The 27,992-nt window shown below is 40.9% G+C and overlaps 1 protein-coding gene across 3 annotated transcripts in view; it reads left to right on the top strand.

The window, feature by feature from the left end:
- The window catches only part of TMEM108 (transmembrane protein 108), a 238,885-nt gene that overhangs the window by 31,555 nt on the left and 179,338 nt on the right, over positions 1-27,992 (top strand). The window contains exon 1 of one of the 3 annotated variants that reach the window (XM_067561755.1): positions 13,347-13,424. The exons of the other annotated variants lie outside the window; for them this stretch is intronic. The gene's annotated coding sequence lies outside the window, so the exon portion shown is untranslated. Of the gene's footprint in view, positions 1-13,346; positions 13,425-27,992 lie in introns of those variants that run through there. 3 annotated transcript variants of the gene reach the window in all.

Raw genomic sequence — 27,992 nt, 5'->3', positions numbered from 1 at the left:
AGATTATGACCTACCATGTGCAAGAGGAAGCAAAGGCACAAAGACCAGTTAAAAACGGGAGCAGAGACATTGCTCCCAGCTAGCCCAGGCAGTCATATTAGCTTCTTAAAGAGAGCAGGGCAACACACACCTTACTGTACTGACCAGCAGAGCTGAGCCTATTGAGAGAGAAACCTCTGCTGTAGTCTTTTTTAAAGGATGACAGAGCTATCACTCCACTGGTGCTGCTGATGTTCCAGTCTGCAGTGAAAACATCCAGGGTGAATGGAATCTCAGACAGGAAAGGGGGTGGTGGGGGTGGTTTTTCATTTTCCCCCCCTTTTCCTACTAATGTTCCAAAACCGTAATTATTAAACTTCCTGTAATTCAGAGAGAGGGTTTAACTAAGCGATGATCTCAACTGCCAATCCTTCCCTGTTTATAACTCTTAATCTACAGAGACAAAATGACAATCCAATCTAGTTATACAACGCCTTCTTAATCCAGGTAAAACTTCTTTCTTCCTCCCCTGCTCCTCTTTCCCACAATCCACTAACCCTAAGTCTTTTTTACTACATCTTTAATTGTTTAAGATTTATCTAGATTTCTTTGTATTCTGTTTACTTTACTTTCCCCAAATTACAACTGTAATTTCTTCCAGAAATAGTTTTCAATGTATAATTGTTATGAAGAAGCTACCGTTCTGATTTGAATGACTCTGTTCTCTCTCCCTTCATTTAACCAAGGAAAACCTATTAATGAACTATAAATTACAGCTGCAAAAATTCACATCCGCACACAAACCAGCTAGCCCAAGTGATTACTGCAGTCTGGTAAATCTGTGCTTTATTCTGTTTGAATAGTGCATCTATCCTCCATGCTTTATTCTTCCTTTCCCTGCTGCAACCAGAGTGATTGCCCAATCCCCTATTTTTCCTCCTACAGAAAAAAAAAATTAAAAACTTGCTATTGAGAAAGAGAAAACAGAAACAGACCTGTTTAGTGTTAATTCTCATCCCTTCTTTTCATTAAAGAATTGTGCTGACAGAAACACTTTATTCAGTGAATAAAGAACCTGGCGGAGAGGGATTGGAATCTCCCATCACTTCACTTGAGTGTTGGTTAGGGCAGGGGATTAGGAGTCAGAATTACTGAGTTCCATTCCTGACTACCTGTGTGACCCGAGGTAAATTAGCTATCCTCTGTACACCTCTTGTGTGGCCATCAGTAAAATGGATATAAATATTAACCATCATAACACACTTCTTAAACAGGGTATTTGCAAAGCACTTTGAGATCCTTGAATTGAAGATGTGATATAAATACAAAGTGGTGCAATTGCTGGGATGGAACATAAAATCTAACCATTGTAGAAGCACTGGAAGAAACATTCTGGAAGCCTTTAAAATGCATTAACTCTACAAAATCTATTTAATCGTTCACTAGGCAGTTACTTCTTGAACTTGGCAGGAACCAAAGAGCTTTGTGCAGCCTATTGCATATTTTTTAGCTACTTGCTTTCTTAAATCCCCCCCGTCTTTTGAATTTAGGCGTCATGAAGATTTCATTCTCCCTCTAGAACCTCTGCACCAGCTCCTCCGCTTGTGTAAGTCAGTGTAGTGCTGCAGATGTATCTTAGCCAACAATCTAGCCCTACACCCTAAAGACCTTGGGAAACCAAGTGCTGCTTTCTAGATTGTCCCCATAACAGCTCGTTTCTGTACATCCACTTCCCCTTTCTTCTGCTGCTCATCAATCCTGTTTGCAAATACCTCCATCATCCTTAACTTTTAAACCCTTTGCAAGTCACAATAATGGAAGTTAATGCTGTCTTGGAAACCACCCCATATAACAACCCCCTAACATTACACTTCCCATCACTCCTCCCTCATCATCATGCTCTTTACAGTAGAATCTCAGAGTTATGAACTGACTGGTCAACCACACACCTCATTTAGAACCGGAAGTATGCAATCAGGCAGCAACAGAGACACAAAAAAATGCAAATACAGTACAGTACTGTGTTAAACATAAACTACTAAAAATTAAAAGGAAAGTCTAAAAATAAAAAGATTTGATAAGATAAGGAAGCTTTCTGTGCTTGTTTCATTTAAATTAAGATGGTTAAAAGCAACATTTTTCTTCTGCACAGTAAAATTTCAAAGCTGTATTAAGTCGATGTTCATTTGTAAACTTTTGAAGAACAACCATAACATTTTGTTCAGAGTTACGAACATTTCAGAGTTATGAACAACCTCCATTTCCAAGGTGTTCGTAACTCTGAGGTTCTACCGTATTTCCTTTCTCAGTATCTTCTCCTGTTTCCCTTCCCACCCCCGCCCTTGACTTCCAGTTTAGTCACCTCCTTCAATTTCAACACGGCCCTTGTGACAGTAGTTTTCAGCTAGTGAGGAAAGTATGAAGGAAGATAGTTCCCTTAATGCATATTTGCTGTGTGATGCAGAGAGATATCTATTGCTGCATTTCAGTGGTGAGGCATGTAAGAGGTGACAGATGGTTCAAATGATGAATAGAGAAGGTATGAAGGTACGAAGGAGAGGTATTTCTTTAACTATGGTAATAATGCTGGTAATAAGTAACTTGAAGTGGGACGACGCTTGGGAAGCCAACATAGAGGTCGAGGGCAGTTTGGAGACAGACCAAAAACCACCAGTGGAGCAGTCAGAGCTCATCTTAGTCAACTCATTCTCCAACCCCTGTTTGTCTGTTTCATCCACTTGGGGTGTCTTGATTCTAAACCTGCTTTGCAAATTCTTTGGAGCAGTAGCCTGTCTTTTTATTACCTGTTTGTACAACTAGGGTTACAAATAAGAGCAAATGGGAGTGGGCGGAAGATGAAGGGGGCAGCACAACTCTTCTACTGTGTGAAAATCAAAGGGAGAGCTCTGTCTCTCTAACTACTGTGTACAGCACCTCGTACAATGGGATCCTCGGTTGCAATCTGTAGGTGCTGTTGTGATAGTTATTTTGTTTATGTGTAATGCAATGCTGATCACCTTGCTGGCAGCGGGGACAGAGAACATGCTGCATAAGCATGGGGTCACACACTCCCCCTGGTTGAGGGAGCTCATCCCCAGCTTCAGAGGTTCCACTCCACTGAAATCCCCACCCCCCAGGATGTATTGTGAGCAGTGTGGATTGAACTTGTAGATCTAAAAGCAGGAGGGCCTGTGCTTGAGCTAAAAGACCCACGTTTGTTAATCAAAGGCTATGACTGCTGTGTGGACTGTGCATTCTAGGGGGATGAAGGGCCACGTTGTTATAATGAAGAATGAGAGACCCACTACAGGAAACAACTGGACAGCTGGGGCATCGTGATGGGGTGTGTTACCCCACTTTTGCCCTGAAAGGGTTAATGCGGACTGAGAAGGTAGCTAATTAACCAACAAGCCACAGTGGAGAGGAATGAGGTGATGAAGCAATCCCCTGATTGAATGAGGAATCCTAGCTGAGGAGGAACGGGCTGGGCGGGGATTATAAAAGCAGGGTTTTGGCAGCAGAAGGGGGCTGCTGGGAATGGCTGCTATCACTCCTGGGGGGAAGTACTTGAAGGCTACAGGGACAGGTAGCCCACAGTTACTGCCTGGGAGGGGGGAGTTAGGCAAACCCTGGAGTGCCAGATGATAGGAAAGGATTGAGGGAAAGGCAGTAAGGTCTAGAAGGGAATAGGCCTTGGGTGCTTGTTGAGCTGGAACCCAGATTACAGGGCAGGCCTGGGTCCCCTGCCAGCCACTGAGGGAGTGGAACCGGGCCAATGAGTAGGAAGACTGCTTGAGCCTGTTTGTGGGAAGAGACTCCCTCCCCCGAAGGGGAAACGCACTGAGGGACTTGGCTGGGGGGCCGAGTCATGAAGAGGCAGCAGCAGCAGCTTATGGAATGAGAGAAGGGCTGCAGACCGGCAGAGAGGATGGTGTGCAACCGCAGGAAGGGGTATGGACCTCGCAAAGCGAATCCCCAGAACGACCAGGAGGAGGTGCCATCCTAGAGGTGAGTGGAGTACCCCGTCACAAGTAGGCACCGCACAGAGCGCCCAGGATACAGTAGCTGAAAGATAGTGCCCTAGATTTTCCAGGGAAAGTTGGCAGCCTCAGTAGCAAAAGGGAACTGAGAGAGATGAAGGAGCTTGTCAGCCCAAGGCTTGAAGGAGACCAGAGAGAACTTCTGTTGTACTCTATATAAGTTCTTTATACTGTGCTCACGACCGCGGTATGTGAACATGTGTTGTTTGTTCTGTTGCGCAGTTTAGTGTCTTAGGGTTTTTTAAAAATAAATATACATGTTGTTGCTATATGTTTATATATTTACCAGTGTGACCTAGGTTGTCCCTCCCCTCTAGTGTCCACTCCTGACCTAATGTGGTGATGCAGGAACTCCATGACTCAGTTTCCCCTCTCTCAGGGCCCCTTAAGAACTATAAACACAGTCCAAAAGGCATAAGGCAAAATTTCCCTGCTGGGTGTATAGTGTATTAAAGCCAAATAACCTCAAAATGAAGTCTCACCTCTTGAGCTCAGGGCTTGCATAGCTCTCCTCTTTGGGGTCTCTGGGAGCTCCTCTCCCTTTGAAGCATTTATCTCTCTCAGCACCACCCTCCAGGTGAGCCAGGATGGCTTTTTATCGGACTCATGTGCTCATTATTCAATGTAACTGCCTGGATTGACTTATAAATTAGCTCCTCACAGGTTGCCTGGGCCTAGACTTCCATAACCCTGTGACACTGAGCTTAGTATTTCGGATCAGAGTATGAAGGGAAAAGGACTGATGAGTATTTAGTTTTGATCCAGCATTATGTAAACATAATGGTTTGTGATATTAACTATAAATGGTTCTTTGCTGATAAAGGAGCTTTCAAAACTTTAAGACAGGATCATTTGAAGCTTCTCTTTTAGCTGACAAGAATCTGAGTGGTCCAGGCAAGTTGAGATAGGTAAGATCATAATAGTCAAGTGTCTGAGTCTCTCAGACAAGGTACAAGTATCTTCCACTGACGTCAGTAAGAATTGTTCATATTGTGCAATAGAAGAACACAGACCCAGGACAGCACAAGAAAAGGATCCAAATTCAGAGCGGCAAGTATTTGCTGTTCATTCCTGATCAGTGTTTGTGTTATCAATACTATTACATAATCAGTGAGCTCTAATGGGCCAGGTCCTTAGCTACAGCAGCTTCATTGAAGCCAGTGGAGCTACACCACTTTGCACCAGCTGAGGATCTAGCCCACCCACTGACAAACAACATGTAGGTACTTCTGAACCTACGTGGGATGCTTCTCCGAAGGGACAAGAGCAGAGCAGCCTGACATTTCAGAAAGAAACAGGATAATGGCCTTCAGATTTGATAGGAAGCCAATACTCAGCCTGAATTTGTGAACCTCTCAGCAAATATTGGTGGATTTTGGGTGAAATGCCTCTCTTCCCACAGGTTCTAGGAAGGAATTAATGATTTTACATTGACATAAAGGAGGAGGGGAACTCAATCCAAAATACAGCAAAATTTGGCTGATTTTGTATGAATTGACTCAATGCAAACAAACTTCAGCCATAGTTGTTTTTTGTTATTGTTTTTACTTAAAGCTGGTAAAAAAAGAAAAGGGGAGGGAGGATTCAGGAAAATGTTTTCCAATTTTTAATCTCAAAATTTGCAATTTCATTAACTTCAAAATTTGAAACATTTTTACCAGATATATTAATTGAGTAACTGTGAGTACCTAAAAATATGCTAAGAGTCTCAAAAAACAGTAAAGACACCAGACCTTGCCCTGAACAACTTGCAAAGTAAACTTGATGTGATTAACTGTGCGTCCCAAATGGATAAAAGATGAGGCGAGGAAAGATAAGGTGACAGTAATAAGATCATATGGATGCATAGTGGGGTACATTGATCTTGATGATCCTGCTATATGGTTTTGGTTTGCTTAATTGTCACTTCATTTCTCATAGACGAGAGAAACAATTTTGATTTGAGTTTTGGTTTGAGTTTTGGGGATTAATTTGAACCTTGGGAGACTCAACTCAAAACTCATTGGGTACAGAATGAACAGAAACACATTGCAAAGCCCTTTGTGAACTAGAATTGCTCAGATTTGTATACCTCTATAGGAACAAAAATAGGATTCCTGGACTTTTATCCCATAAGAAGTAGTTATACAGGGGTGATACTTAACGGATGCAATTCGTATTAACTTCACTGGGAACAGTACTTGCTAAAGTCACAAATTGATTTGCTCCTAATTCTTTAGTATTTGCTATCTTTCTGTAAACAAACTAATACCATAATTTATTTATAATTAAAAATTATTTAGGAATATGAGTCGCTTGTGCATCAAAATGATAACTTTTATTTAATCATAGAGACAGTCATTTAGTACAATCTGCTGCCTCCTTACTGCAATTTATTAACCAAAAACATAATCTGAAGTCACTTCTCTCTGAACCCAAGCAGCTGTGACGTTAAAGTTACTGTTTCTTATAATTGGTGCTTAATAGCTTAAGTGGATAATCAGCTAAAACCTAAATGCAATTTCCCAGGAAGCAATTAGCATTTCAGGATAATAGGCCCAGTGTGCCACTATGTTACACCAATCTTATGCTTGTGCAACCCCACTGAAATCAGTAAAATTATACTAGTGTGATACCAGAGTAATGCAGTGGTTGGTCAGTCCAATATATTTGACTAGAAGAATTTTTAAATTGCAAACTTCTCACCCATCAGAATTGTTGAGATAAAGATGCTTACCTGAGTATGAGATGCTATACACACCTTTCAATTCATAAAGTTCAGTGTTTTTGGTTTTTTTTAATTTTTAATAATGAAGTTGAAAAATGAGTCATAGTTTTCCTATGGACATCTGCTTTGGGAATATATTTTTACCTGGCTTAGTGTTTCAGCTCAAAGTATGAAAGGAAAAGGACTGAGTATTTAGTTTTGATCCAGCATTACATAAACATAATGGCTTGTGATATTAACTGTAAATGGTTCTTGCTGATAAAGTAGTTTTCAAAACTTTTAAGAAGGTATCATATGATGCTGCTTTTTTAGTTGACAAGTATGAGTGTGCAAGCACACTGTTTGCCCAGACTATGAATTCATGACCCCATTCTCCGATCCGGTCATGCTGTGTTCAGGAATTGTTTTGGAGGACATTGAGGAAAGTAGCTTTAAATAATCTTTTTGCATCCCTGATCCAAGCCTTGCTGAAAGCTGATATAGCCCCAACCATAAATGACAAGAGTCTTATGCGAGGGCTGGGAAATGGGGGTGACATAGAGCTGGCTATGGAGGGATCAATTGCTGGAAGCAAAGGATACATCTATATTACCAAAAAATAACCTTCACAACAGTGCGTCTCAGAGCTGAGCAAGTGGGGGGAGGGTCTCAGAGCTTGGGCATCAGCCTGAGCAGGATGTCTACACTGCTAATTTTAGCCCAATAGCACAAGCACCACAAGTCTGAGTCAGTTGACCCAGGCTCTGAAACTTGCTGCCGTGATTTTTTTTTTTCCCCCCAGTGTAGACGATAATCTCTCTCCAAGACAAAGTTATTCACAGTTCATTATGGAAACTATTTGACCCTGACATTGAGGGTCACATTCTGGCCCCCATTCCTTATGCTTTGTGCTGCTGTGGAAGCACAGAGCAAATAAAGATTCCAAAAGGAGGTAAGTATGCCAAACTTTTCTAGCATAAAAAGTAACTCCATTCTACTGAGCGTATTTTTCATCGCAAATTTTCACAGTATTTTTAAACTTGTATAACTTAACCCTTTGGATCTGTTTGTTGCATTTCTCCATATTGAGTATACTAAAGAGAGCCATAGGCGCTGATGAGCAGCAAACAAACTTTCCAAAGATTAACCCCCTGAGTGCCAGTCCCTCTCTAGGCATTCTCAGGACTCTTCATTTGGCATGCCCTTGATAGTTTTGATGTCCTAGCAGGAGCAGCTGGAACTGTATGTTCAATGGCCATATGATTGAGTTGTGATTTGTTGGACATATGCTGCATGTTCAGAGCCATTTAATGGATTAATTTATATGAAGCATGCAGCTGAATTGAAGATAGTAATCCTCAACCTGGAATCATTACTCTGTCATTCTCAAGCACAACAAATTATGCCCTCTTGATTATTTGTCTTCACATAACTTTGCTGCAGAAAAGGCCACTGCGTCATAAGTTAATTACATCCAATGACAAATGGCATCTCTTTGTTCACTCATTTCCTGTCAAAATCCAAAGTAGCTGTGTTATTTTGTGTGAGCCAAATTACTAATTTTTTAAATTTAAATTATTTTGAAATAATCTATTGCTTTTCCTCTTGACTGTGCGCTTTTTTCCATTTGACAAATGTTAATTATTTCACTGTCTTTTCTGAACTCCAGACTAATGTGATTAGAAAAAGCAAAAAGCAAACCAATCAGTAAATATCATTTTTGATTGTCCAGATGGGGATTTTTAACCATTCCTCATCGTAAGCATGAATAAAGCTACTGAGCACCAGGAGCACCCACTGACGTCAGTGGGAGTTGATAGTGCTCAACTCCTCGCATGACCTGGCCCCATCTGAATTGCTGTCTTAGGGTTGCAGTAACTTGTCTTAAGGCCAACTCCTGCTTCTTTTGAAATCAGTAGGAGTTTTGCCATTGCCTTCTCTGAGACGAATGTCAGTATAAACCTACTTGTTTGATACTTAGAACATGATTGAGCTGGTTTGACTAGTTCCTGATGTATCTGGTATCCACCTCACCCACTGAAAGGTTAGGTATGTGAAATATCTAACCTGACTGACCTTTCAAATAACGGTGTAATGCCCTTTTCAGCAATGTTAGAAACCTATGCGATTACCAAAATCTGTCTTAAAACACGGGGCCAGCTGTAGTCAGTGGGTGTAAATGAGGCAGAATTTGGCATCCCGACTTCAGTGCTTTGTTGCATACTAGTAAGATATCTTTATGACCCTTTATCAAGCTGCTAGTGTTCTTTCAGTGTATGAATTAAAATTACTAACAGGCAAGTTTGTCCCCTACTTCGTATTTATGTAACCTTTTTTGCATTTGTTGATGTCCGAATAGCATCTGACAGTAAAGTGCAAGCACCAGTGGTCACTCATACAGTTTTTCCCTTAGGGAAATGGAAAATCCCAGTACAGCAATCATAACCCAATTGCATATTTTACACCCAAGTGCAGCTATGAATGAGTCAAGTGTAGGATTTAAATAATTCAGTAGAACTCAAATGCTTTTATTCTAACTGAGCACACAGACACACGCAAGTTATGACTCTCACTGGTATTGACATAAAAACACACAGCTAATGTCATCATTTGTGGCTCACCTAAAACTCAAGAGCTATCTCAACCTAGCTGTCAGTTGTATTGTAACAGTGTTTTATGACACCTAGGTCATCAATAAAAGTCCTTCCTGCCCACATAAATTTGTTTTCTTCCAACGACTATGTTAGCCAGCTCATTTCCCCTGACTCCTCACATGCCAAGTAAGTCTTCACAGTAAATTGATTCATAGCATTTCATCCCGATAGATAGCTTAAAAAGCCAAAATGGAATGCAAGACCGTAATGTTCTCTGTAACTGTCTTCACACATAAGTGTTACGCAGAACTTTTACAAGAGAATAGAACATCAGGTCAGAACACACAAATGGCAACAAAGACCCAATTCAGCTCACACTGAAAACAACAGCAATTGTTCCACTGTTCAACAATAGAAACAGTTCCGATTACTTCAAAGGGCATTAGATTGGGCTCCAAATAATCAGTAAAGAGATGTTGGTGAGAGATTTCAGTTTCATGGTGAACCCCCGCAGACTTGCTTTAAAAATCTATCCCTCTCCCTTTTTCTTTCAAAAGACACAAGGCAGGCTCATGGTTTAACAATCATTTCTAATTGTTTGAAGGCAGTGCTAAATCACTTAAGGTGAAATTTGGATGGATATGTTGTAGGCTAGGGTTGTGTCAGCCTTTTTTTGTGGGTTTTGTGGAAAGACTTTTCATTACCTTTTGTGAACAAGTTTCAGTTAAGTTGGAAATATAGTGGAACTATTCTTCCAGTCCTTGCCAGAACCAGGAAATGGAGAGGTTTGTGAAAATGGAAAAACAAAGGAAACAAAATTCTTTGCTCCTTCAATTAAAAGTTCACTTTGAGCTTTGGATAGTGTCTTTAATGTGAATTTGTTGTCTTATCCCTCTCATCTATCTGAATATCTCTTTTAAAAACCCCAGAATAAAGGATTCATTTCAAGATCAAGAGAATTGAATATAAGGAAGCAAGTGTACTTACCCAGGCCAATCCAAGGGAGGGAAATTTTCAATGGGTAAAAAATTCATTGTCCAAAATTTGGATTAGCTATCAGGTTTTTAAAGGAAATCCAGCTCTGAGCTGGATTAGGAATGGTATACCCTTCAATCTGTAGGTGCATAGCATCTCTGGAGGAGAGCTGTCTGTATGTTCTCAAGTAGAAAACCTATTTTCAGCCTCCATAGTCGATTCACATGCTAACTCCTGGTTGGGGCTTGATCAGGGAATCACCTGGCTTTACAGCCTACCAGGCGTTGGAGGACAGGAGAAGTACAATCTAGGTGAAAATATTTCATTTCCAGCTGTAAAGCTTCGCAGCTTCTCTAGGATGGGGAATTCACCTGGTTCCCTTGAAAGACAGTTTAACCCCTTCCATGCCTTTCTTCGTGTGGGGCACATACACCCCATCAAAGACCCATTTATTGAGGGTGTAGGATGTTTGTGTTACTTTTATAAACCAGTGACAACATAATTTGCCAGAAGGTATTTTTATTTATTATATGCATACAAATTTTGCTAAGTCAATGTCCTAAGAGACAGATTTCATTTTCAACACTGTCCCAGTTTGGGCAGCAATCATACTCCAGTACAACAAAAAGCCGTTCATAGGAAGGTATGTCACATCTTAATCTAGAATGTTGACATAAAGCTTTGATTTTTTTTTTTTTTTTTTATTGGCTGTATATCCTGGCAACAGGGCAGCTGTTGTTACTGCTGCTACTAGTGCATAAGTAACAAACACTTCCTATTACCATCTGTCATGTCAGACTTATAATTTTCAAGATCCAGCCAGGACTCTCCTGGTATGGTTGACTTAGAATCATGATTGACATTAATAGCTATTTTTAAAAGTAAAAAACTAGATTTTATTTCTGATAAAAGGAGCTTGTTTGATTGATATCGAACTCATTACAATCATTTACTGGAGTCCAGGAATCTTTATGCAGTGACATTTATGACAGCTATGTTTCAGCACACACATTTATAGTAGCATTCAGGTTGCAGTAAGCCTACCTTGCTGCTTATAATTTCTAATGCCTTGATTTGAAAGATAGCTTGTAGAGCAGGAAAATGCCCCCTTTTAAACTCTCACTGCTTGCAGACTCTCCTTGCAGACTGAGGGAGCCAATGCAAGTCAAATGTATATCTGCACTCTCCTTGCAGACTGAGGGAGCCAATGCAAGTCAAATGTATATCTTAGGCAATGACTTACTTCAACCAGATTTTTATTAGCACAACCGGACATGCATCCCATGTTCTTTATGTGGCTGTATGAGGGCATTGCATAGCAATCTGTGTATCTTTCTGCCTGTCTTAAGCAATCATAAAATGCTCTGCAGTGGTACTAAATTCCTGTCAGACATTACTGGCTTATTACATGCCTGGGAAAAGCAGATTTTCCATTGGTGTGTTTTTGTCATTCATGGCTGGTTCATAGCCCTTTATCTAAGGTATAATAAACAATTTTGAGAGAGAGAGAGAGAGCCAAAAAATTATGATTCAGCTTTGCACTCAAGTTATAAATAAAATGCTGTACCTAAAAAAAACCAAAAATAAAAAAATCCCCATGAATTACATTGGCAGGTAGAATTAAACACTACGTTAGCTTTAGTAAGTTTAATTGATTATAAGAAAGAACAGCTGTGACTGAAGTGTAAGAGGCAACAGCGACAGTTTGAAAAGTCAATATATAAGAAGAAATCTCAAGTACTGACTAAAATTGAGAAGCACTTTACAGAGTCAATTATTTGCTTTTTACATTAAAAGTGAGGTATTCTACTACAGACTTTTGGTAAGAGAAGTTGCCTGTCTTCTATTCAGTAACTCTGTTGTTGTGTAATCTCTTATAAAAATTACTCACAATCCTCTAAACCCAAATGTATGAAAAGACTCCATAATGGACATAACGAAAGAAACTTGAAAAGCTGAGGGGGGGGGTTGTAATGTATATAGTTTTCTATAAACAAGAGGAAAAATGGCTTTTTTGGTTGAAGCACTGCACTGGGAGATTTGGGGTCAGCTCCCAGGTCTGCCACAGGCTTTCTGTGCAGTGCAAGGTAAGGCATATTGCTTAGTTCCTCTGTGCATCGGTTTCCCATCTCTAAAATGTGTATGGTAACGCTCTCTTCCTACCACCTTTTGTCTGTCTGTCTCTATTCAGACTGTAAGCTCTTAAGGGCAGGGACTGTCTCTTACAGTGTGTGTGTGTGTGTGTGTGTGTGTGTGTGTGTGTGTGTATGTGTGTGTGTATATATATATATATATATATATATATATATATATATATAGGTGTAGGGTCTAGCACATCCATTTCACAGGAAATTTCAACAATATTTGCTTTCATTCCGATTTGGAACAAAAACAATTGTTGAATGTCAAATTCAGTCAGAACAGAAATTCCAAGCTTCAACCAGCTCTCCTTATGACATTGTTTGTCTAATGAGCATGGTTGTGTTCTTATGGGATATACAGGAATTGTGCACCATGGTGCCCCAGCAGAACTGTGTTGAGCTGAATGCAACTGATTGTACCCAGGTTAACATATTGTACCAGGTGAAAATAGAAAAATGCATTTGCAATAAGAGTCATTGCAGCCACCTGTCAAAAGCTGAGGGGAACAGACAGTCTCTGCAACCCAGGGGAGCATTTCTGATAATCAGGGTTTAGGCACAATAGGTGTATGAGCAAAAATGCACATGTTCATGTTGCAGTCACACAGACCAGAGTTTGACTGAGTTTGACTGTGCATACAAAGAGGTAGAAAAGCCTGAAGTCTGCAAATGATCACTTGTTCATGTAAATGCAGTTTTTTGTTACTGTAACACCTGCTTGAAAATGTGCCCTTCAGCTTTCAGCCAATAAGTTTATTGGTTCTAATTCTGCCTTCACTTACACCTGGCTAGTTTCTGACTACTGTGGGTTTGTGTGGGTGTCACTAAAGCAAGAATGGGGCTTTGTGTGTCCTTTTTAAAAAACGTATCAATCTCTTTTTCTCAGGATTATACTTCTTAAAAACTACAGCAAGCTGTTTGTCAGGAATTTTAAATCTCTGCTGAACAAACTTTTTTGATTTAGCAGCTCAGAGGGAAAAGCCTCCGACAGCTCACTGCCATTTACTGGGTAAGTTTGGAATGCAAAGAATGCCAAGACATTTGTGTTTACTTTAGTGCTACTCGCCAGGAGCAGAAAAAAACCTTTCTCTGATGCACTGTTCTTGCTCTGAGCCTATTAGTTCACTGCCTCAGGGTTGTTGGGTTTTTTGGAGGGATGGGGGAAGAGAGTGGAGATTTCTCATTTGCCTTTTTATTGAACCCCACTCCTATCAGAACTTCTATGAACTTAGTGAATTGGATCTGGGTGTAGAGAGAGACACAGAGGGCGGGGTATCATATATTGGAGGGAAATAAGGTGGGGAGAAAGAGACAGAAATGGAGTCAAAAGTTTTAAGAGTTGCTTTTCCGTACAAATACACAGAATTATTTTTATATGAACTGCACCGGTAACCAGTGACAAATGCTGACTTTTTAATGGAGTCATGGTACCCATGTTATATCCATAACCACATGCATATAAAAACTTGGAGGAAGATACAGAAAAGTAGCTAGTTTTCAGCAAAGGTGTTCTCATTTTCTGGGGTGTTAAAACCTAAATAAAAAACTGAGTGTTACATTACATATTCCCTTCTTGGACAAGGGGTGCTGCCCAAGGCTTGTGTAATATATATTGGGAAAGGAGAGTTCAAGTCCTGGTTTGATGTTTCTTATTCAAGTCCATGCTGTAGACTTGTAAAGGGAAGCTATTCAAACACCTGAAGAAAACTCCCAAGATGTGTTATTGTAAGGATCTTGTATATTTATATACATGAAAACACAATGGTTTCTTCCTGGCATCTCCATAGGCAGTATATTTAAACATTAAAAAAGTTTAGATTTTTATTACTAGAAAAAAGCCCCTTATTTTACATGAGATCTTTTATTTATTTCAAGTGGGTTTTTTTCCCCAGCTGTATTAGCCAACAGATGCAGAATATTTTTATGTTTCGCTGTCAACTAAAAGGACTTTTTTAAATTGATTCTTTAAATACCAAACACCACAGATGCACATCTATTAACCTCTAGTGATTGCTTTTCTAAATAGATTGCACTCCAGAGACAAAGCAAAGACTGCATCTGCTTCTGTAATGACCTATGGGTCAGGCTTTGTACATAACTTCAACAATAATATTTGCAGAGTCAGTGCTAACCATTGACAAGTTGATTGTTCTGCCAAGGTGTAGTTTCTTTTGCTCCTCTGGTGGATGACATCTTTAAGGGAGCGAAGACAAAGTTTTCAGTGGATAGGACTGGTTTCCGGGGCCATTCCGTATCTGCTTGGGTGATTGCAAGAACTGTGCATTCAGTTGAGATAATTTCATGTATAAATAGGCATTTAGATGTTTAAATGCCCACTTTTGTGTGCAATTGCATATAGAAACGTATGCACACAATTGTGTTTGTGTGTGTGTGTATGTGTGTCTTAAGACTATTTACTCTACAAACTGAACTTTGAAATTCTGTGCTGGAGTTGTTAGGCACAAGTAGCTGGAATTTTGAGCAAATCTCCATATTTTGAATAATTTACTACATTTTTTTTATTGGACAGCTTTTATGTGGGCACATGCAAATTAGGTGTACATAGTATTTTCTCATTATCTTATTGTCGTCTCTTGCTTTTCCTTGAAATTGTATGCCGGGCTACGTTTGTGCCCAAATTTTTATCAGTCCTCTCTTTAGGAAAAGGGGCAGGCTGCTAAGACAGGAAGAAGGCCAGTTTCTTTATGAAGGAGAAGTAGTGGTTCTATTGCATTAGGCAGCACAGGGATCTATACGGACCACCCCATCTCCCCATTCAGCTACTTCATGCTGGGGAGACCTGGGGGTTTCTGAGTAGAAGAAAGGAAGAGGGCTTAAGAGATCCCTAACGATCCCAGCCAACTATGCAGTCAGCTCCTTGGTTTTTTTCTTTCCTCTCTGATTCCCTTCTGTGGCTCTTCTGCTTAGCCCTGACTGGCATCAGGAAACTGATGTGGACAGGCTGACCCAGTTTGTAACATGTCTCTCCTCCCATCCCAACTACTTTAATGCCATAATATACTGTTCTCTAAGTACATTAGACAGTAGGAAATTCCAAACATATAATCATAACTAAAACCTTCCACTTTCTGGTTCCAGTCTCTCATTCGTTGAGAGCTGAGTGCATAGTGGAAGCAGTGTACTCACCTCCAAGAGACATGCTTCCAGTATCTGTGAGCGGACACTCCTCCAGAGAATTGTGGGGTGTAGTGCAGATTCTCGTGTCGACTCCCCTGCATTCCTCCACTGCTGGAAGAATGGTCAACATGGCATAGCACATGAGGCTAAGCTGGTGAAGGCCGGGAGGCCCCAAGATTTCCATGAGCAACACAAGATGGCTCCTTCACTAAGGTTTGTGTGGAAAATGAGTCTCTTGAACTGTGTGACCTGCAGAGCACAACAAAGACATTTTCTGCAGCCAGTCTTGCTAAAGAAAACATTCTCTGCCAACCTGTTTAAAAATCAGAAGAGGAATTAGAAAATCAATTACGCAGATTTGACTGCAAGCCAGTGGAGCTCTGTTAAAAGGGGCAAAATTCTTTCTCACCATTTTGCTGCACCTGTTGTGAGGAATCTGACAGTAGTGATCTGCACCAACTGGAGTTTGGGCAATGTTTTATCAGCAAAACAGATGGATTTGTGCTTCACATCCCATAGACCATATATTTTACAGCAGTTAGCCATTTTATCCTTTAATCTGCTCGTAAAACCTTTTCACTGGTTTGCAATATAGGCGCTCTCTAAAAATGTAAAATGCAGAGAGGATTGGAAGCTGTGTGATGTCACATTGAGGGGAGTATCCTTTGTTTTAGTTTAATAGGAAGCAATTTCTTCATGTTAGACCTGAGTAAGCAGCATGTCATGGTCCTGGAGCGACTGGTTAAGTGAAACAAAAGGGCAGGAGTAGCGTCCAGGTTAGGTGTAGATGAACTGGTGTAAGTATAATTAGATTTGAGGAGAATCTTTATTCCAAAACTTGAACTGAACCCAAACAAAAGCCTTTTTAGAGTTCAATGAAGTTTAGTCAACAGACTTCTTTTCTGCACACTACTGGAGTTCCTGGTTCCCGCTAGAGGTCAGTGCAGAAGTACAGAAACCATAGGAATCCTAAAGTTTAAGGCCAGAAGGGACCACTCAATCATCTAGTCTGATCTCCTGGATAGCACAGGCCACCAGCACCATCCGGCACCGTCACAGTAAACCCAACAACCAGAATTAGGCTAAAGTATTACAACCTGCTGAAGACTGGACTGTTATGTACAACAGGCAGAGAATAGGGACACATCTACACTGATGGTGGCAAATTCACTGTCGTAAGATCGATTTATCTGGATCGATTGAGTGGAAGTGGAGATCCGCTCAATCAACCCGGAAATTGACGCTACTAATCCACCTCCATCAGGTGGAGTAATGTTGTGTTGATGGGAGTGCATTTCCCATTGGCGCAGCGAACTGAAGACACCGCTGTAAGTAGAAGTTAGGAAGTCCCATCAACTGCTTCCAAATTTGGCAGCAAATGTAGACATAGTCTAGGAGGGTCCAAGGTGCACCAGTCCTTGAGGCCTCCACAATGGCAGGAGAAATGATTAAATGAGTTACCCAGATAACCCTGGCAAGTGAGCTGCACCCACACACTATAGTGGACGGCGAAAACTCCCAAGGTCAGTGCCAAACTGACCTGGGGGAAAATTCCTTCCTGACCCCACATCTGGCGATCAGTTGACCCTGAGTATGTGAGCAAGAACCAACCAGCCAAGCGTGTGTGTGTGCATGAGAGAGAGCATGCTCAGTGCCACCTTAGGTCACTGTCCAGTGTCCCATCTCCAGCCTTGGCCATCCCTGATTCTTCAGAGGATGGTGATTTTTAAAAAAATACCCAAAACCTTCCTACAGTACAAGGGGGGAGGGGGAGGACATGCCTTCCTGATCCCTGCAGGTGGCCTGCTGAAACCTTGAAGCGTGAGCTTTAGCAACATAAGATATAAACCAGAGTGAGTGCTGTTGAGTCCTGCCCCCATCATCACAAGCCATCATACAGCACTCATAAATATGTCCAGCTGTCTCTTAAATTAATTAAATTGTTTGCCCACAACTCCCGCCAGGAGGCTCTTCCAGAACTTCATCCCTCTGATGGTTAGAAACCTCCTTCTCATTTCTAGCCTGAATTTGTTCATGGCCAGTTTATATCCATTTATTCTTGAGCTTAACTAGCTCTTCACCCTCCTTGGTATTTACTCTTCTAATGTATTTATATCCCCATAGCCTTCTTTTTGCTAGACTAAGCAACCTGAGCATTCCAGTCTCCTCATCAGATAGGCCCTCCATTCCCCTGATCATCCTAGTAGCTCTTCTCTGCACCTGTTCCAGGTTAAATTTAACTTTCTTAAACATGGGTGACCAGAATTGTATACAGTATTCCAAATGAGGTCGTCTTACCAGTGACTTGTACAATGACGTTAATACTTCTCTATCTTGAAATATCATCATAGAGACCCTCCCTTCATTTAAACTGTTTTCTATGAATGGAAATCTCACAAGAAAACCCACTCTTTTGGGATGTGTAGCCTGATTTCTAAATCAGTGAGGGAAATTTTGGATGCTTTGCTGATCTAAATTTCTGATTTTATTTCCATCATTTCAAGGTCAAATATGTGCCGTTTAAGGCGGACATCTTTAACATGCATGCAAATTCCAAATAGTTACTATAAGAAATAAAGTATGAGCTATTTAATTGGACACTTATTGTTAGGGTTTTGCAGGCATATTAAAGATGGCTAATTTAACCAAGAAACACATGATGATGCATGGTGCATATTGGAAGCCAGGGTCAGGCACACCTATCATTTTAGTAATGTTCTCTGTATTGCATGTCTGATTTTCAGAGGTGTTGAGCACCTGCCCATCCAAATGGCTTCATTGGGAGCTCCAGGTACTCAGCAGCTCTAAACATCAGGCCCTATATGCTCACCACTATGCAGTCTAACACCACTACTGTTTTAGTCACAACAGCTCTGCCAGGGCCAGTCCGTACTGCAACTTCCTTACAGAAAGAATGGAGCAATAGGTGGAGTGCTACTGAAAATGTTTGTTAGTAATCCAGTCCAACAATAACTGAGAAACACATGCAATTTCACAGACCTCATGCTTCCTACCTTATGAGGAAACAGAGGTGTAGACCTGTATATTTTCATATAACACCCATTTATAATGTAAACATATTTGATTTTATATACAGTAATATATTTTGCAGATTCTCAAACTCTTTTATAGTGTAGACCACATAATTAATTGCCCTTCCATTCACAATCATATATCATCTCTGTGGCAACTTACATCCATTTCTTACATAGAAAAGTAGTGTTTTTTGTCTCTCAATTTCTCTATAATGTGATAGGGATTTCCTCCTTTTTGTAAAAAGGAAATCACCCAGAGTGGGTTGAAATGAACCAATTTTTTCACCAGCTGTATTAATCATAGCACTTGAGATCTATTATTTAATTAATCATCTAAACATTCCTTTGAGGTCAAAAAGTATTATCTCCATTTTACAGCTGGTTAAACTGAGACAGGGAGATGAAATGGCTTTGGGACAGTCACAAGAGAATCATTGCCAGACAAGATTAGAACTGAGCTTTCTGATTTCCTGTCCTGTGCATAGTAAATTAACTCCTGGGCCACACTGTCCTCACACAACAATGTGTATATGCATGTCCTGCACACGATTGCTATTTCCTTAGTGGTTTTCTTACAGATCTTGCAAATGATGTGATGTGTGTTTAATAGAACCTTTTTTTCCTGATATATTTGTTAGAAGAAAGTATGTGAGGATTTCTGAATTCTCTGTCACTGTTTGATGCACTAGGAATGTCATAAATTACTAACAAGAGGGCAAATGTCGTCATTAATAAATTCCTTCTGAGGTTTTCCTCTCCAGGGGGTACAGCTCTCTCTGCACCGCACTCCAAAGAGTAATGACTGTGTTGTGCAGTAAATCTGACCTCAGATGGAATGTGTAATGAGATCCTTCAAAGGCATGAAGTGGTAATTGACTGTCTCTGGAGGGGCTCCTCCTAAGTATGTTTGTTTGCCCCATTTCAGACTGACACTACCACTCATGGGTTTTTTCTTTTTACTATTTAAAAAATAACTTCTCTGTTTTCTGCAATCCAGGCAAAACAACGTGTGCAGTGAGAGGAACGTGCATGATTGCTCTCTGTGATTAGAAATTTTTTTTTTTCTTCCAAAAAATCCATCTGATCAACCAAGCTTGCAAAAATCTTGGAAGATGGGGGAAAAAAAATCTCCCTATATTTTCTCAAGTTTTTCCAGATGTCATTTTTCTTCTTCACTGGCGTATTCAGAGACACTGTGAGCCACACACTGAACCTCAGCCACCACATTCTTTTTTTCCTCTGGTGGAGGGAAGGTGTAAGTGCTTTGGGATGAGGAGTGAGATATATACCAGATCCATATGGAAAAGTCCACCTGTCCTCTAATGCAGGAAGAAGGCAAGGCAAAGGAGCAGTGAAATGTAGTCCCAGCCTGGAGCATTTCCAACATTTTCTCCCTGGTGGTTACCTTGACTGTGCTCTGTGATGATCTGCCCCAAATGGGTAGAGGACAGAAGATCATGGGCATTGACAAATAGGGCATAGGGCTTTGATACAGCACCACTAAACTTAGTTGCAATTGTCAATGGGCACAGGCCCTCAGAGCCTAAATAAGTAAGGCAGGGGGTGTGATTTATTGCTCTCTATGCCATGTCTGCAGGTGACAAAGGTAAAACAAGCATTTGTATTAGGTAATGCTCCAGTATTGATTGTGCAGGTGTTTGTGGCAGCCATGTCCAAGCCTATGCAGAAACATTGCTGATTGCTACATAATTTTATTCCAGTTCTGGGATAGCACAGGCACAATACCATACACAGGCTTTTTGCTAGGAAAGTCCTCATAAACGAAGGCAACTAAGTGTTTGCATTGGGTCTGTCTGTGAAGCCTGAAGTCCCAGTGTGCTGTCAGAAGCAAACAGGTACCCAGCCACTGTTTGAGTCAGTACTAAATGGGCCACGTTTAACGTAGGGTGGGAGGGAAAATATCAACCCAAAGCCAGCGATGCTGGCATTGTTAAGGAAGAAGGTCTTTTGGAGGGAATCTTATAGAGAGGTATGTTATAGTTGCAAAGTGGCCAAGTAGCCACTCGAGTAAACAGGCAGCCCACTGAATGTAAGATGAAAAAGATGCCTCCCCACTATAAATGAAGGATTAATTATCCATCAGGAATCCAAAATATGCTTTGTGGGTGAAAGATAAGCAGCAAAGAGTGGGAGTCACAAGAGGGGGACTCTTACATGCCCTGCCACCTAGTGGAATTCACAGCCCAGAGTTCAGCACCCAGTCTCCCTGTAAAATTCACGGTTAGAATTAGGCATCTAAGAAAGGGATTCATAAAAGCCAGCATGCTGAGTGGGGAGCCGCCTAAACTAGACTATAGGAAATTCCGAGGAGAGGGGTGTAACTCTAAGCCCTGTATCTCAAAAGGGAGTTAATCATCTAAATTCAGACTGGATGGAGGGAGGTGCCTGTCTCCACTTGGGATTCACAGCTGTGAACCCTCTCCTGGAGTTAGGCACATATGCCAGGTCAGTTCTTTTTCAAGAAAAGCAGAGTAGGTGATGATGTCCCATTATCAATTTTATCCCAGTGGTTAGAGCACTCACCCAGAATGTGGGAGACCTGGGTTCAAATCTATCTGTGGTGCCTGAGTATTGGACTTAAGCACTTAAAGTGGCAGTTAGGTCACCTAAATCCATCTTGTGACTCCCACTCCAAGTCTTTCACATCAGCAAAAAGTATTTGTCCTTCTACCTATCCCCTCACATAGTGGAATCCTAGGGTGGTGTAAACCTGTTCCGCATTCCATGGAGTGCGAGTGTCGGCATGGGGCTGGAGCACACAGCGCCCCGGTGGTCTTTGGCTGGTGAAGGTAGTCTGCAGGGGACTGACCCGATTGGTGCGACTTACAACAACCCTTAGCCTACTCTGAATTATGTGAGGGGGGCAGATTGGCCCCCAGCTGCCCCAGGAGCAGAGGACCAGAATGGGGGGTTAGTTATATTCTGCTCAACACCCTTGTCTTTAGCTGCCCCAAGCATGAGCCCCGCACAGCTGAGAATTCAAGCCCCTGTGTTCACTGTTCTTCAACTAAAAAAACCTTCACTGATTGTAATAAAGTTTGCACTCAAGCTGAAATCTTGACTCGTCCTAACTTTCAGTCACATGCCGTCTACAATAGTCCGCCTCTGAAACTGACACTTATAATGAAATGCCAAAAGGCATTTATATCTTACTGTCATGCAGCAACAAAGTCAAACTGCCACCAAAAGACAGCAGACTAGCCAGTTCCTCTTCACGCAGTCAGCCTTTCTCCCGGGGGGGACACAGGCCTCATTTCACTTCACAGGTTCTGTGTGCTCAGAGCTGAAAATGACATAGTGTCTTTGGATTTTGTCACCATGGTGATCACTGTTGACCATAGGGTACTTCAGAGCTGATTCTCCTTGTTTTGCTGTATGACAGGTTTGCTTGTGCAGGCTAACTTTTTAAATTTAAGTTGCCATGTTTCCTTTTCTGCACTGAATATGTTAGGACAAAGAAAAAAAAGGACAGAGTATGGTAGTACAAAGGCATTGCAGCTCTGTATTAAGAATAAGGATGCTGGAAGTAGTGTCTTACTGACCTTGACAGCTGCCCTCGACACATGGTACAGTATGGTACATTAGGCCAATTTATCATTATTTGCTGCTGTGTCTTGGAACCACAGTCTTCTCTTTGCTGCCTCTTTGTTCCTGGGGGTAGTATTACTGGGTCAGACCAATGGTCCATCTAGCACATTATCCTGTCTTCCAACAGTGGCCAATGCCAGGTGCTTCAGAAGGAATGAATATAACAGGTCATTATCAAGTGATCCATCCTGTCGGCCATCCCATCCTCTCCCAGCCTCTGGGAAACAGCAACCCCTGCTTATCTGATTAATAGCCATTGATGAACCTATCCTCCACAAACTTATCTAGTTATTTTCTGAACCCCATTATAATCTTGGCCTTCACAACATCCTCTGGCAAGGAGTGCCACAGGTTGACTGCATTGTGTGAAGAAATAATTTCTTTTGTTTGTTTTAAACTTGCTACTTATTAATTTCATTTGGTGACCCCTAGTTTTTGTGTTATGAGGAGTAAATAACACTTCCTTATTTACTTTCTCCACACCAGTCATGATTTTATCGGCTCTTTAGTCGTCTCTTTTCGAAGCTGAAAAGTTTGTCTTGTTAATCTCGCCACATATTTTCCATACCTCTAATAATTTTAGTTGCCCTTTTCTGGACCATTTCCAATTCTAATATATAATTTTTTAGATGGGGCGACTGGATCTACACACAGTATTCAAGATGTGGGTATACCATGGATTTATAAAGAGGCAATATGATATTTTCTGTTTTATTATCTATCCCTTTCCTAATGAATTTTACTGCTGATATAGGCAGTAAACTGCTAACCCACAACATTGGTTCAGTTGTGCTGTCCCACAAGTGTGTCTGGAGTGAGGGGGAGCCAAAGGTGTGCCCTTCCTTGCCCAATCCCCACCCACCTGCTCTAGGGAAGGAATACTTGGGTATGCAAATCCCTCTTGTTCTTGTATGCCCAGATCCAAGTAGTCTGTGAGTGGGGAAGCCGAGGTTCCCTGTCCCTTTTGCTCCTCTACACACTTATGTAGTCCAAGTCACAACCTAGTCCTAAAGTAGTTGCATAGTGAAGGATACATTAAACATGCAGTGAAGATGTCAGGGCTCCACCGTGGCCTTTGTAACACCCACTGCACATCTAATGAAGTGTGCAGTGAATTGGGCAAGGGCCTGGAGGATCAAGGTCTGGCCTATGGGTAAAGAAAGCATTTCACCTGTCTGAAATGAGGCTTTCTCTAGGCTGCAAAATAACAAAGTTTAAACAGGACATGTCAGGACAGAAAGAGAAGAATAATGTATTCATTTGAAACCACAGCAAGAAATTTATAGGCAGGCAGAATATCATTAGTGAATGAAAAATAACTGGAGTTATGCTTTTCCCAAAAAACATGCTTTGGGATATTTCAAGAGCACAGGTAGCTAGGACCTTGTTTTAACACCTCATTTAAAGGACAGCACCTCAGCAGCAGGGTATTCTTATCACCATGCCAGAGTATTGGTTAATTGCTAAGTCTGAGAGAAGGATGCCATCTATTGAATTGCCAACATCATCAACTGCAGAATTGAGGTTTCCAATGGAAGTCTGCCATCCAAAGACTGATCAGTTCTGATCCTGCTTTGCCTATGAGACCTGACAAGATCAGAGCATGAATTGGCATGCCTGTAGGCTAAGCCAGTCACTTTGCAAGCCATCAAAGTGTGAGAAAACCAGCAGCTGGCCAAAGGCTCAAGTCTATCTGTACTGAATCTTTTTAAACTGAAAGATGCATTTTTCTGAGCATGGTTGTCACATGCATTTTTCCAAGGCTTGTCAGCTTGAGTAGAATGCAGCTGTCTTCTATCAAAGAGAATTAAAGGCACTCAAGGATAATAGAGAACGAAAGACAAGAACAACTTACAGAACCAAACTGGAACAAGATTCAGAAGAAAAAACTTCCATTTAGCATATTGATTCCTCTCAATAGTTTCTTTCCATTTTCATTTATATGCAAGAATGCTATCTACTGTAATAAGTTTTATAGGATATGCAGTAGCAGTACATATTTTTAAAAGCACTAGTAGTTTACAGTTTTCAAATGTCATCTCTCTAGACACCACTTCACCTTAATAGTTTGATAACATGGAAACCCAATAAGCGTAGCACTTGTCAGATATTTTTGCAAGTTTTAAAATGTATTTTCTTATTAGAAGCCTGCTCCAAAGCCTATTGGGAGTCTTCTGTTGACTTCAGTGGACTTTGGATGAGGCTTAGTTTCTTAGAAACTAAAGGCGAGATCCTCAGGTGGCCTAAATCAGCAGAATTTGATGTTTTCTTCTTGTCTTGAGAGGCGCTACCATGATTTATACAAGCTGAGATTCTGTCCCTAGAACTTCATTACTGAAGCATTCTCATTAGGCCCAAGGAGCCTGGGACTGGTCCTGGGCAGTCAATGGAAGTGTGTGTTAGCATATGGCAAACTAGCTGGCCAATCATAGTAACACAAGAATCACCATTAGCCCCCCAAGTGTTCGGTTTCTTGGAGTTCTCTTTCCGCAGGAACCTTCACCAAGCAAGTCAAAGATAGATAGCTAAAGCCTCATTTCACTGGGAATCTGCCTTTGTGTATCTCGTTCTGGTATGCCTCATGTTTCTGTCTTGTGTAACTGCAGTGTAATACTTTCTGTCTGTCCTAGTCTCCACTGCTCAGCATAGATCTTGTATATAATAATTTGCATTTCATTTGCATCTTTCATCCAGGATCCCAAGTACTAGTTGATTAATACAGTATCTCGGTGAGTTAGCTGTTGTTACCCCACTTGTACGGCTAACTAAGGCACAGATACTAATGGCTAGATTTGAATTCCACAATTTACCTTGAGTAAGGGGTGGCAAATAGCTGCACCACCAAAGAATCACACTAGAGAATGAATTTTGACTCGGAGTCCCAATTCCTCCCCTTTTCCTCCTCATTTTGTATGGTGGAGAATAAGTTACAGAGCTCTTTGGGAAGCAAGGGGTGAAGTATTTCCCCGTTCCCCCTTGACCGAGAATTTCTAGATTGCTTGTCCTTACACATTCCTGTTTTTGGATTTGGGAAGGGGAGTAGGCAGCCTTCCTAACCTATTTCCAAAGTAGAAGATGGAAGTGGGACAACCAGTTACCATCAGAAGGCAATGGAAAGGTTAGGCTAAGTTACCAGGCCTCTCTCCAGGAGATGATGGAGAGGGGGTGCCAAACCAGTATGACTGCTTTTGGTACTTCCTGTGTGAAAGAGCTTTCATTGTCCCCATCCCATTTTTTAGTGCACAGTGGGAGGAGGCTCATGGCTGCCTCTCGCTTGTATGTGTCCCCAAGAAATCCATTGTTGTATACTGCATCTATGCCATTTACCCTGAAGCTATATAAGCAAATAACTCATAATGGGCCCTGAAATGCTCATCCATTGCTGTTCAGAGTAGTGAAGAGATTTTTCCCTCTCTTATAGGGAGATGGATTAGAGGAGTATAGAAAAGAGAGCAAAAGGCTTAGAGCTGATGGAGAACAAACAAACCATATTTCTTTGAAGCAAACCATAAACACATTGCTCTCTGAAAATGGTTTAAAGAGGAGAGAGAAAAAAAGTATGTGTGTTTTTGTTTTTCCTCCTTCCTTCCTTTCTCTTGTATTGGAAAATTGTATAGTCAATTACTTGACCACACTTTGATTTGTTATGAAATCTATTCAAGAGACCAAATAACCAATATCAGTCAGACTTGTTGCTAAAAGTCAATAATAGTATAGTACAGGGAAAAGGTGCAATACAGTACCAGACTCTGGGAAGCTGTCTCGTGCAGTGTTACATTCACCTTATGGAGCAAATGTGTTTCCGAAGTTATGCTCCTAAAGATATCTTTATACCCAACCTGTTTACAAGTAAAAAATAACATATACATCATCTGGTTAAATCTAGTTTCAATCAGCTATCTACCAGGTTTTTCTGGTACCATGGTGTACTCCTTATCACTTTGGTCTGAACATATTCATTCCTGGTACCACAGGTGTGAAGGTTCCTCTTAGGTTTGTACCGGGATAGAATTATCATATATTGTATTCTTTCGCTTTGAAACATATCAATACTAGCTTGTGAGAATAACTCCCTACCAGTTGTTATAGTAAAATACTCATGTGTCCTGATACTGACAGTATTCCTATCTACTTAAGCCAAAGCTTACTTCAGCTAATGGAAGGTGTTATGGGATACTTGATATGGGTGAACAGAATTGTGGGGAGAGTATAATATGATGATTGACTGTAACTTCCCAACACTTGTATTAGTACTGTGCCTAACATATCTGTATTGGCTAACACCTGTCACTTACTTTTCTCAGTCAAATTTGTGCCTGGGTTTTGCACCTGCAGGGTAAAATTCATCTTGGTGCAGAGGGCTAAGGTAAGACCTATACAACACTAAAAATGTAAGTGGTACTTAGGTGATGCATAGTCCTTGGTCTGGCCTCTCTGCACAGGGTGAATTTCACACACGTTGGACTGGGCTGGCAGGGTGAATGTGGCAAGAAGCCTTAAATACTGAAACTATTGATACTAACTTTCCTTCCTTTCAAAGCCTGCCCTCTCTTGTTTTCCCATTACGTTGATGTTGAGGGAACTTTCTCTTTGTATGTTAGTATACTCATTCCCAAGTACTAAATGGCAAGAGGGGATGATATAAAGGAACTAGCTTTGTGCTGAAAATGATTTAATCTCATCTGTAATTTGGATTTGAAATATATGGGACTTTTGATTCCAGTGGTGCATTTAATGAAAACAGTTACTCTTCATCTAAGAACTGCAGTTTTTGTGCCAAAAGTTTTCTCCTCATACACCATAGGTCTGGTGTAAAGTATTAACCATTCACCATCGACTAATATTTAATTTTGTGTGTGTTTTATTCCTCATCAAGCAACTAGGAACATTGATAATCATCTGTTTTGGTAGTGTAAAGAGCATGCATAACTTTTAATAGGACTTTCCATTAATCTGTGACAAGTAATGAAATGTTGAGATATTCACCACGACCAACCCATTAAAGCTGCCAAATATGCACGTGGTTTGATGCACATGATACAGTCCCCTGATTCTAACATACTCAGTTCCTTCCTAACCATAGGAACTTATTGTTTACGGTACAATATTCGTACAATAGTTCTTCGTCATTGATGGCTGAATGGTAAATGAAATAACAGAATTATTTCATTTAGAGAGTGGTCTGTACTGGTCGTATCCAGTCTAGATCTTGATACAGATTTGATGGCTGGGGCTCATCTCTACTTTCTTTTCAAGTTTATAATACCTTCTCCATTTGGTATCATTTGGCTGATGTGTTGGTTTGCCTCAAGTCCAGAAATCCTCTACAGGCTACATGCAAAGTCCAAATTTGTCAGTACATGATGGATTTCCCCACTCCTCCGCAGTTTAAGAGATACAAGTTTAGGCTCGGCATGTGTATATATGTATGTATGTTTGTTTGTCTTTAAAAGGGTTTGCAAGCCTAATAGTTCAAATAATTCCTTCCCTATTAGGGCCCACCTAGACTGATTGAAGTCAATGTGAGTTTCAGCATTGATTTCAGTGACAGTTTTGTCAGAGTCAGGACAGCATGACTTTGTTCAACATGATTTGGAAACATTTAATTTCTATTTTCCCTAACAATTTAAATAATATTTTTATTGTTGTAGTATCTAAAAGATCGGAACAAGACCCAGAGCCCCATTGTGTCCTAGGCACTGTACAGACTCCTAGTGGGAGGAAGTCGCTAGAGCTTAGAATCTAAAGAGACAAGATAAAGGATAGCAGAAATAAAATATTATCATCACTATTTA

This window comes from Emydura macquarii, unplaced genomic scaffold (assembly GCF_026122565.2).
Source record: "Emydura macquarii macquarii isolate MOO-44397 ecotype Brisbane River unplaced genomic scaffold, CSIRO-AGI_Emac_v2 contig_2422, whole genome shotgun sequence".
NCBI classification, from domain to species: Eukaryota; Metazoa; Chordata; order Testudines; family Chelidae; genus Emydura; species Emydura macquarii.
This window is presented reverse-complemented; position numbering and strand designations above follow the sequence as displayed.